The sequence below is a fragment of the Melanotaenia boesemani genome, chromosome 11, assembly GCF_017639745.1.
Source record: "Melanotaenia boesemani isolate fMelBoe1 chromosome 11, fMelBoe1.pri, whole genome shotgun sequence".
Taxonomy (NCBI): domain Eukaryota; kingdom Metazoa; phylum Chordata; class Actinopteri; order Atheriniformes; family Melanotaeniidae; genus Melanotaenia; species Melanotaenia boesemani.
The window spans coordinates 33,493,181-33,502,235 of NC_055692.1; positions in this window are offsets into that span (position 1 = coordinate 33,493,181).

Genomic DNA, 9,055 nt, shown 5'->3' on the forward strand with positions numbered 1-9,055 from the left:
TTTTTTTGTATTAATTTAAGAAACTTAAAGGATTCATGTTCAGGCTGCAGCTGCTGAAACAGTAAAAATGAAATGCCTTACATAATATAACACGTCACATCTTTTCTTTTATTTTATTCTTAATTTTTAGGAGAAATTTACAAGTCACGTGTTGTTTATTGAGGAAAAACAAATGAACGGGCAAGTGTTGTCATGGGAAACCAGCTTTGGTGTGCAAAAACTTTGTTGGAGGGATCATCTCCCAGGATTTACAGCCAGAGCAGACAAACTTCGTCATCAGGGGCAGGGCTAAAAGATGAGACGGCCGAGGCATCAGTGGCGAAAGCAGATGGTTGTAGGTCTCCGAGGTGACATGGCATGCCACGTCTGCTCTTTGGTTCCCACCTGTTGGTTGCACAGGAAGAGAATTCAGTTCTGTCCTAAGACAGATGCAGAGTTAGTGCACTTTTTATTAAAAAAAAAACAGATTTATAGATAGTAAAAATTCAAAGCTGTTACTGAAAACAAGCTGAAAACAAACAGCTAACATGTCACATAATGAGAGGTTTGCTGTTTGGTGCTGAGCAGCCACAGATGTAGGCAAAAGACAATGTAAAAGAAGCTAAAAACAGGATCCATTTAAAGTTTGTATATCTAATCTGTTCGTAATATCAAGATATTAACAGTTATGTTAAGTGACCTATTTAACTGGCCATTACTCTGGGCTCAGATTTGTTTTGCTTGTTTTACACTGATTTTCTGTACTGTGATATTCTGTTTTAGCAGAATTATATCTATTTTTATGAGAAATTACTTAGCAAATTACTCATATGGATGATTAATTGATCAAAAAAAGCCAAAAGGGAGATGCTTTAATGCTTCAAACAGGAATATTTAAAAACAGCAGGTTGTTCAGTGATGCTCTTGATTCTCTGCAGGTACAATCCAAATTCCCCAAAAGTTGGTATGCTGTGTAAAATGTAAATAAAAACAAAATGCAACACTGATCTCATCAATCCTCATTTTATTCCCAGTAGAACTGTTGTAGAAAAATTACCTAGAGTCTGGAACGAGTAAAAGTATATAAGATTTATTTACAAGAGAATTATTGAAGAAAGAATTACTTGCAAGTAATGAGAGTGGTCGTCCCGACTTGATGAAGTCGAGAGAGACTTTGAGGAGGCAAGAGGAAAAACAATAGTTCTACATTTCTGTAGAAAGAATCCTTCTTCCTGAAGACCTTGGGTGGACACACAACTCCAAGAGCTGGCGTCAAAACAACCTCACATAGTTGTGTCTCCACCAGAACCAGTCTGACTAAGAGTCTGAGGCAGGACCAGATAAAGGTCATCTTACCCTCGTAGTGAACTTTTAACAAAGCATGTATATGAAGAGAACAAACCTTAAAAGTGAATCAAAGCATGATGAGAAAAAATGTACAATGTAAAAAGTGTAATATAGTAACAATCTGTCACGTGTAGCGGGCGGAGGTGAGGACCCAAATGCAGGCAGTCAAGGCAGGAGGCAGAACTGTGCTGGTGACAAGGTTTTATTCTCTAAACACAGGACAGGGAAGCACACACGAGAGGGGAATGAACCACATGTAAGGATCTGACAAGAGCAAACTGAAAACCATGGGGTATATGTACACAGGAGGAGTAACAAGGAACAGGTGAAGTGAATGAGTAATTAGACCAGGTGAACTAATGAGCCAGAAACAGGAACCACGGGAACACAAGAGGGAAAACCAAACATGACAAAACTGAAAACCTAAAGCATGAACATAACAAACTGAACATGATAAAACCCAAGAACTATAAACCAAGAGCAAGACCGAACTAAACATGACAAAAACCAAAATCCTAAACCATGATCAAACACACACCAAAACCCAGAAACCATGACAACAATCAGTGTAAATACAATTTATAAATGAATATAGTAAAGGAAGTAATTATAGGTGTGATTATAATTTTATATATTGAGCATAATAAGTAAAATTTCTTCCACAGAACATAAACAAAATATCAGATGTTGAAACTGGGACATTTTACCATTTCAGCGAACATATCAGCTCATTGTGGATTTGATGGCAGCAACACATCTCTAAAAAGGTAGAACAGGGGGATGTTTTGAACTGTAATGGTCCCTCTTTTCTTTGGTCTGCAGGACACAGCGTCTATGAAAGCCAGAAAGAATTTCATATTTAAAACATCTGACCACAGAACAGTGTTACATTTTGCCTCAGATCATTTTAAATGAGTTCTGGTTCAGTGAGGACGGCGGTGTTTCTGGAACCAGTTCACATACGGATTGTTATTTGCATGATAGAGCTTTAACCTGCATTTGAGGATTTCAGGGTGAACACAGTGATTTCTGAAAGTCCTGAACCCATGCAGTGATTTCCAGTTAAGAAATGTCTGTTATGTCTGCTTATATTGCAGTTTTGTCTGAGGACCCAAAGATTACCAGCATCCAGTTTTGAACCTCAGCCTTGTCTCATGTGCAGTGGCGTCATCACCCGATTTTCTCAGATGTTTTGAGTCTGACCAGGGTAGCCACGCCAATTGTAACCTGGACTCTAAATTTACTGTTAAACTTAACTGACACAATGTGCGGATCTACCGAGGTGGCACAGGGTGCCAACTGACACCTTAAATCAAAGCTTTGCCACCCCTGCTGCCTCCGCAGCTGGCAGCATCAAATAAGTCATCCTCTTTATCAGTACTGATCAGGTGTGTGGTGCAGGCATGGCCTCAGTTACTCCTGAGTTACCTGTTAGCTCCTTAACAGGTTAACGTCCGATGTCAGAGACAGTGACTCAGCCATTGGAGAAAAAATTAACTTTCAAATCTCATCACTGAGCTGTTTGCAGTGCTGCATATAACACCTGTAGCATTGCTTCGATTATAGCTTAGCCTATATGCTACGTTTATGTTATCGGCTATCAAATCTTCTTTTTGTACAGATGCATCATGAGGCTAATCCTCCTTTGAAGTAGCACATAGCTGCTAGTTAGTTCTATAATGAGAAGCAGTGTGGAAGAGAAACGCTTTGCAAACGTGATGTAAACATACCTGATGTTGGGTTATAACAGGGATCCCTTGCTCCGTTCCTCCGTTTCACCTCTGTCCCGCAGACTTTCCATGTTTCCCTGCTTCAACACACCTGAATCAAATGAATGCCTCAATATCAGACTTGTTCAGAGCTTGTCAGACATCCATTTACTATGGGAGTATTTCTTTCACTCTTTAATCAAGAGTGTAATTGTTTGATCTGAGAGCAAGATTTCTTGTTTTCACGCTCAAATATCATTTTGCTCTCTTTCAAAACTCTGCTCTCACACTCAAAAAGTCCCTTCTTGCTCTCAAATAAATCGTTTTTCCTTTCAAATCTCTGCTCCTCTTCTCAAGTTTAGTGTTGCAGGTCCAATTCTCTTGTGCTCAAGCTTGGTCTCTTTCCCTCACACTCAGACACGTTCTCTGCTGTTGAATAATTTTCCTCTCTCTTGGGTTGCTGAACTGTTTGTCAAACATCCTCCCGCCAATAGAATACAAAATAAATGCTAACAGAACAAATTGTCCCCACCTTCTTCATGATCGATACTAAAAGTGTATGTACGCCCAAAAGCTGAAAATGACTTATATATAAAAAAAATATATATATATAAATAAATAAAAATCCAGACTTATAAAACAATGCGCACATTTCCCCCTGCAAGCAATTTCCCCTTCATAGTTCACATAGTGTTTGGAAACGTGTGCACCAGATTAGCCTCAAATCCTGCCACGAACACGACCAAACCAGCTATAAATGATCCATGCAAAGCAGGACATGAACATTGGTGCATATGAAGAAGCTGCTGATCAAAGACGAAATCATGGCAACAAACAAAAAGAGAAAAGAAAAGAAACTTTTCCAACACAGAAACTGAAGTTTCCTTGGTGAAGTGGAGGCAAGAAAAAAGAGTTTGGTGGCTGCAGCAGCAACTCTTTGACGTGTGGTGCAGTCTGTCAGTGTGACTGACAGAACTGTAGCAGAAATAAACTAGAAACACTCAGCGCAGACCTCCTTCAAGACAATAATTTATTTATTTATTTAGCCAATGATAGTGGGATTGTGGATATTATGGAGTTTTTAGCTGAAGGGCAAAATGATCCTCATAGTAAAGAATCCTTCAAAAAATTCCTGGATTCAGAGGGTGGTCCGGATCGCCCTTTGAATCTAATAACTTGTTCCCCCATTTAATTTCTGACATTTTGTTGAAGACTTTTTGAGTTATGTTGCTAACAGACAGACAGACAAACCAACGCCCCTGAATACATGACCTCTGCCTTGGTGGAGCTAATAAAATAAGATGTGGAGGAAAAGAAAAAAGACTTGCCTCCCACCATCAGAGTGTGTCTGCAATCAGAAGGGGCAAGGGCAAACCCGAGCTCACACACTGGACCAGAAAATGAAGGCGGGAGACACTGACCCGGCAGAGACTATAGAGGAACCCGTTAAAGCTGTTAAATATTTTATTTTATTACTGTTTGAACTATTTCATACACATGTAGAGAAAACATCAGGCTGATGTGCTGCATCCTTCAGTTCTTCCAGACGTCGGAGGAAGGTGGTGAGGACGAGGAGGTCCCGACCCAACGAGGAAGATGTGGTTGTTGAGCTCCAGCTGTTCCCAGCACAAGTGCATCCGGTGCACTTGTGCTGGGAGTGATTGTGTCATTCAGTGGTTTAGGCTACAATCATGATGATAATTTCACCTGTTAGTTGCCACACAGAGAGGACCAGACCTTTTCTCTGTTCCAGGGTTTAAGATTTAAGTTTTATATATTTTTTTAGATTAAAAAATGTTGATGGAATAGTTATGACTCACTACAAGCCACAGCAACATTGCTGGTTTGAATGTTTCTGATAATGTGGATCTTTAATTGATGTTTGGTGTGAAGTAAAAGTAAATGTGTGGGAGGACAAAGATGCAGTCTGACTACAATTCACCACCTGGATCATCTCCAAAATGTCTGTAGGCAAGGGTCAGCGTTTACGTACAGATATGCACAATTTCCCATCATGTTTGTGCGTACGCCACATTTATCAATGAGATCCCGGGAGGTTCATCTATAAAACTGTGCTTAGCTTTGATGACTACAGGCTACGTATGTAGGGATAAAAGGAAAAGCAGCGCACAAAAGTGTTCAGATTTATAAAAGAGTGTGCAAATCATGGCTTTTACCTAAAGCGCTTTACAATATACATCACATTCACACAATGACGCGGAAGCTGCGATGCAAGGCAGTCAAACAGGAGCAATTTGGGGTTTTGTTGTCTTGCTCAGGGACACCTCGACATGAGCTTGACAGGCCGAGGACCGAATCGGCAACCCTCAGGCTACAAGACAACCCCTACACACTGAGCCACGCCGCACAAACACGTCCCACACCTGTTCCTGTTTATAAATCAGAGTCAAGTCTAAAGTTGGCGCACGTGAGGGAGCGCCTTGCCACGCCCTTATGGTGGCTATGAAATGTCAGGTGAACCCCTAAATATTTGTCATATCATTTGTGACATCACTAATAAGTCACTGTGAAAAAAAAAAAAAAATCCTCTTGCATTGCAACTAGAAGTGATGCAATGCAAGAGGGACCCAGGCCAACCAGCTACTACGTTGTTGTGCGACATGTTTGCATCACATATGATTTAGACATTTAGACAGTGATTCTTTTTTTTAATTTGAAATTTCATGTCACTCTCACCTGGTGCTCTTATTTCAGCTTTAGTGCAGTCAATAGCATGGATTTCATCAGGGAAACCGGATATTGCTGTGCACTGCATTGTTTTGTTTGCCTATTTACTGCCAGTGTTGGAAAGTAAGTGTAACGTTGTGACAAACCAATGATGCCGTCTAACACCATCCATCCATTTTCTGCCACTTATCCGGAGTCGGGTTGCGGGGGCAGCTGCCTAAGCAGAGAAACCCAGACTTCCCTCTCCCTGGCCACATTCACCAGCTCACCCGGAGGGATCCCAAGGCGTTCCCAGGCCAGCCGAGAGATGTAGTCCGTCCAGCACGTCCTAGGTCTTCCCCGCGGCCTCTTTCCGGTGGGACGTGCCTGGAACACCTCACCAGGGATGCGTCCAGGAGGCATCCTAACACGTCTGGCATAACACATTGAAGGTTTGCTGTGATATTCCCGACCTGTCAGCCAGGTTCTCTGGAAAGTGCCACTCGCCAGAAAACCCAGTCTTGTCAGCACTTGCAGGGGGACGGGCACGGTGTGGTTCCTTCTGGTGCGTCGTTATGTCTGTGTTGTTCTGTGATGAGATTATCTAAGTGCACCACACACATTACATGCCTGTTACATGCCTGATTTTTTTTTACTCCCCATGTAAAAGGTTTGTTAATGTTGTTGGTTGAGTTCCATGCCATATCATTGTTGCCACCAGAATCTTTTGTTTTGTGAGTTTAGTTTTTCCTTATTAAGACCTTTTCCCTGCACTGACAGACACTCCTAAAGCCTGCACTGGGGTCCTCATCCCTACAGTATTGTGACACCAGGATTATTTTTCATTGGAGTTTTTGATCTGTTAGTGACTTAAAACACCATGAGAGACTCTTCTGAGCACTTAGAAAAGGGATTTTTGCAGAATATGTCCCCTTTTAAAACATTTACTTATATCATCCATTTCATAAATAATTTATTTATGTTTTATTTCATCATATTTCATCAACTTTTAGATGCAACGCTTCTCCAACACACTTGAATAAGATGTCATCTGCATGTCAGTCAACAAAATTTTCATAACATCAAATTTATCGTGATTATCATTTTCCCCATAATCAAGCAGCTCTAGTTTCCGTGGATTGTTGATGTACTTACATATCTCATCAGACCTGTTACAATCTGTCCTGCCACTACTCCAGCACTCCACACCTGTTCCTCATCCTCATCAGTAATCTAGTCAACCTGCCACACCTGTCTTCCTTTGTTCCCCAGTCCTTTATATACCCCACCAGTTCAATCACTCCTTGTCGGACCTTAATCCACACACCTCAAGGACTCACTCCTGTTCCGTCTCCAGATTCCTCATGTCCCTGTTGGTAATTGTATGTGTATCTGCAATATTCCATGCTGTAAATAAATCTGTTAAACGTCCCCTTGTCTTCCTGGAGTCCGAACATAGAAACCTCCGTTATTCCAATCTTGGATATACAGGGATTTCCTAGTCTCATTAAAAAATGTTATTTTATGTGCTGTGTTGTTTCAGGTCAACATGATATCATGATATGAATAATGGAGTTCTGTTGTGATTGTTGCATTGAGTCTTTTGATGAGAGTAGGACACAGAAAAGTACTGGACTGATAGTTTATAACTGTGAGTGTCGGTCTCTATAGGATATTGAGCTTTGGTGATTACTTAGCTTATGTGTGTGTGTGTGTGTGTGTGTGTGTGTGTGTGTGTGTGTGTGTGTGTGTGTGTGTGTGTGTGTGTGTGTGTGTGCACATGCATGTGTGTGTGTACGTGCATGTGAGCATATGTGTGCAGTATATGAATTAGGGTGGCCTGGGTGAGTGACTCCAGGCCTGACCTTTTGTCCCAGTCCAGCCCCGTCTGATGTACTTTTTAAACTATGGTGGTTAATCGTGTCAAATCATTTTAAACTCATTTTTTTGTCAATTTTAAGTCAACAAAATAATTTGATGGTATTGAATAATGAGATTCCTGTTAAATGCTTATCCTCCGTTCATCATCCATATGTATCTGCCAGGAAACAGAGGGCGCTCTCGGGAAACAACAAGGGATCTAGAAGTGTGGGTCCCGAACTGCGGGTCTGCAGACACATGCTTCTCCAGTTGTTCAGGGTGTATCCTGCTTCAACTGGGCTTGGCTTCTCCCTCAAGTAGAATGAATCCAAATTAATGTTCCTGCACATTTTCTCCCAGGATGTCAAAGGTTTATAAATACACATCTTCAACTAAAATATTTCCACTGAATGTGGATTAGAACAAAATTTAACACACATCATACAGTTGTGCAAAGAAAAAAATCACAGATGCCTCTGAAACTATAGAGCCCAGTCACTACCAGGGTGTCGGGCGGACAGACAGAACTGTTCGTACATCCATCACCAGTATTCACTTCACTTTACTATTTCTCTGGATTCTGAGAGGAAGTCAGTGAAGAGTTAGAAACCCTACATATTTTGTGGAAATTCAAATTTTCAAATCAAAGGTCACCAAGAAATCCATTATTTGTCCATCTGCCTCGACATTGTTATAAACAGGTAATTCTGATCACACAGGAACTGATGGCAAAAAGCTGAAATGCTTCCTCACCTTTCCAGGATTTAACGGGTGCGTTTACCTCACATCAACTGTAAACACAAGCAACAAAAGAACAAACCAAAGATTTTTAATGCCGTCAGGATAAAGGAATCTAAGCTGCCCCACACTCCCTTGGTTTATATGTAGAAATGAACTCTGGTTGGAATGTGCTCCCATGCATTGCAAATATCCAAAAGAATTTCTTTTTTCTTGATTTAACATTTTTTACTTAATTTTGCTTCAATGCAACAACTGAAGAAACAGAAATGCAGTAAGTTGTAGACACCCATAGATCAGTGACTGTGTGCAGTGCCAACCAAGTATTTAACACTCTCACCAGTAAATTCTCCATATTTGCTCCAGGTTGGGCTTGTCAGGAGCCCAGAGCTGTTCAACATGAAGCCCTTGTCAGTCATTCTAACTCATGCAGTTCACAGTGCTCCTCCTTGGTCTCAGAAACAGCCAGAGGAGGGAGGGGTGTTGAATTTGGTAAGCCACCGTCATTCTCGTGCAGCAGAGCCGAAGCATTGTGCAAGAATATAAACTCAAAATCTTAGCTGAAACTGTCCATTAAGCTGCACAAAAAGAAAAAAAAACGCACAAATACCAAGGACTGTGCATACAGAGCATGATTGAGAAAATGATAAAACATAATTTTCTCTTGGACATTAAACATATTAAAGCATAGCTTCAAGTTCAGCAGATGGAAAAACTTTAATTGTCACAGCTGCAGGCATCTGTAGACCAGGTGA